Genomic DNA, 2,281 nt, shown 5'->3' with positions numbered 1-2,281 from the left:
AAGATGACCCTTGGGCTCGCGAAAACCCAAGGGAAAGGGCTTAGGTGGCAAATGGTAAAACCAAGGTTGGGCCTTGCTGGAGGAGTTTTATTCAAAGCGAACTGTTAAGGGGGTCCCATAAACCACCCAACCGTGTAAGGAACGCAAAATCAAGGAACATAACACCGGTATCACGGAAACTAGGGCGGCAAGTGTGGAACAAGTCACCAGGCATAAGTCCGAGCCTTCCACCCTTTACCAAGTATATAAGGTGCATTATTTAAACAGGAGATATTGTGATATCCCAAAACAACCACGTTCCGACCTGGAACAACCTTCATCTTCACCTGCAGCTAACAATGCTATAAGAGGGGCTGAACAAAAGCGGTGACATAGCCAATCAATGATTGCTAGGATAGGTGGGTTAGAGGTTTGTCATGGCAATAGGTAGGCATGGTAAACAAAGGCAGGCAGGGCTAACATAGCGAAAGAGCGAGTACTAGCAAGCAAAGATAGAAATGATTTCGAAGGTATGGTCATCTTGCCTGCAAGGTTCTCAGAGTTGTCGAAGGCGGGATCCTCGTTAGCGTACTCAACAGGGTCCTCGTGCACGTACTCGTCTCCCGGCTCTACCCAAAGCAAGAACACAAGCAAGGAACCACAATAAATCACGGTGCAATGCACAAGCAACATGATGCGATACATGTCATGATATGCGAGACGTGGTATGCAATGCATATGCGTGCTTCGGAAGGAAAGATGATGAACAAGGCATCAGCTTGGCAAACCAAGTATGCCGCTGGAAAGATGAGATGACTTCGGTTGAAATCGATATAAAGATCAGCGGATTCGGATGCACGGTTTGCAAATGGCAAGCAAGACAAGTATGACACAACGCTGCGATTAACAGCACGATGCTACTTAGCATGCAACAATAAACTATGCTTCAACACCCCAACATGAAAACAGAGCAGATGGAGATCATCTACAGGAGATGCTTTACAAAATAGGAACACTGAGCTACAGCTAATTCACATCATAACAGGTTCAAACAAGCATGGAGAAAATGCATAAAAATATCAGGTTGGACATGGCATAAACAACATCACGAAGAAATGTTCAGAGCAGGTTATCAACGTGCTACAGGAACTTATAATAGAAAAAGAAAAGCATGGCATGAATCTACTCAAAGCATAGATCAAAAGTCCCTTACTGACCATAAGCCAAAAAGGATCAGAAAATATGATGGCACCCACGTAAACATAGCAAGTTTCGTTAACAGATTTCAGCAAACAAAGCATGGCATTGAAATAATTACGAAGGCACCTTCGTGAGCTCGATGCACTCACTACAGAGCTCCTCATGATAAACTAAGCATACATCCATCAAGAAGACATGTCATAGAGGCTATACATCGCAAGAAACAACATCATAGCATATCCGGACCAACTACAACAACCTCGGCCAAATTGAATAACATGTAGACAATCTGCCAGGAAACATTATGAAGCAAAAGTAGAGCACGAAAATGACATGCTAGGCTACTCCAAAATTGCAACCAGGACCTTGGATGGATAGAGAATAACCATGTTTTCAAAACACCCTTACTGAAGTATCTCAAATTATGCGTGGATCTCTCTGTAGCAACATGTTTACATGGCATGAAAATTACAGCAGAACAGGAACTAAAATCAGCATTAACACGGAGCCTAGTTTGCATGCTTGTGCTAGTCACCACATTGATCACAAAAATACATGGCAAGCACCTCTGTAAAGAAGACATTGCCTAGTTCAAAACACATTTAGGGACCAAGTTCATAGGATGCACACATCAATCATGGCAAAAATGACAAAAGAGCTCGTGCTGATAAGATTCTGAAACTAACATTATGAAGCCCTCTTCCAACGGCATTTCGGGCATCAGGATGAGGTCAAATGTAAATGATGCAATGGAATGAAGTGATGTACTCTTCAAGGCGAACAATTTGACATATTACACGCACGAAACGGAGCTACAGATGCGAAGATGTGATGCAATGAACATGCAATGATTTTACCAGCAGATAAAAGACTTAGTGAAATAAACAGGGGGGAAGAGGTCAACCGGTCCGATCTGGATCTGGATCTGGCATGCGCGGTTCTCGAGGCGGCGGCGCGGCTCGCCGGAGATGGGGACGACGGCGGCCGGAGGGAGGAGGACGAGGCCGGGGTGCGCTGGAGACGGCGGCCGGAGGAGAGGAGGGCGAGGCCGGGGCGCGCTGCTCCGGCCGGACCCTCGCCGGAGTCGGGCGGCGGCGACGCA

This window comes from Triticum aestivum, chromosome 5B (genome assembly GCF_018294505.1).
Source record: "Triticum aestivum cultivar Chinese Spring chromosome 5B, IWGSC CS RefSeq v2.1, whole genome shotgun sequence".
NCBI lineage: Eukaryota > Viridiplantae > Streptophyta > Magnoliopsida > Poales > Poaceae > Triticum > Triticum aestivum.
The sequence above is the reverse complement of the archived record's forward strand: the minus strand, read 5'-3'. Positions refer to the sequence as shown.